The 449-nt window shown below is 27.4% G+C and overlaps 1 protein-coding gene across 1 annotated transcript in view; it reads right to left on the minus strand.

The window, feature by feature from the left end:
* The window catches only part of LOC106877034 (adenylate kinase 7), a 68,994-nt gene that overhangs the window by 13,810 nt on the left and 54,735 nt on the right, over nt 1–449 (minus strand). The gene's annotated exons all lie outside the window — the stretch shown is intronic.

Below are 449 nucleotides of genomic sequence, written 5' to 3' on the forward strand. Positions count from 1 at the left end.
TAGTAAAAATATGTCACAAATATTGTATCTGTTATCAAACGTAGCAAAATACTCACAAGTGAGTTTTTGTATTTATATCGATTTAAATAAGAGCTAAAACCTGATCCATTTTAAAGACTTTATTATGACCTATGATCATTTTGATGCAATATCCAGATCGATTCATGCATATTATAAAATATGGGATACGGTATCTCCTCAGGGTCTTATTAGTAGCAGGCAGACAATAAAAATAGATAACATTCATAGTTGACCTATGATTACATGTAAATAAACAAGTTGAAAAGACATGAGATGTAATAAAACCGTATAGCATATCGGTGTTGAAACCGTAATCATACCAAGCAACAGCTGTAAGCTAAATTTACTCCAATAAAAGGAAAATATGTAATGACCATTGTTCTTAATTTGTTATATATATATATATATATATATATATATATATATAT

The sequence above is a fragment of the Octopus bimaculoides genome, chromosome 16, assembly GCF_001194135.2.
Source record: "Octopus bimaculoides isolate UCB-OBI-ISO-001 chromosome 16, ASM119413v2, whole genome shotgun sequence".
Taxonomy (NCBI): Eukaryota; Metazoa; Mollusca; class Cephalopoda; order Octopoda; family Octopodidae; genus Octopus; species Octopus bimaculoides.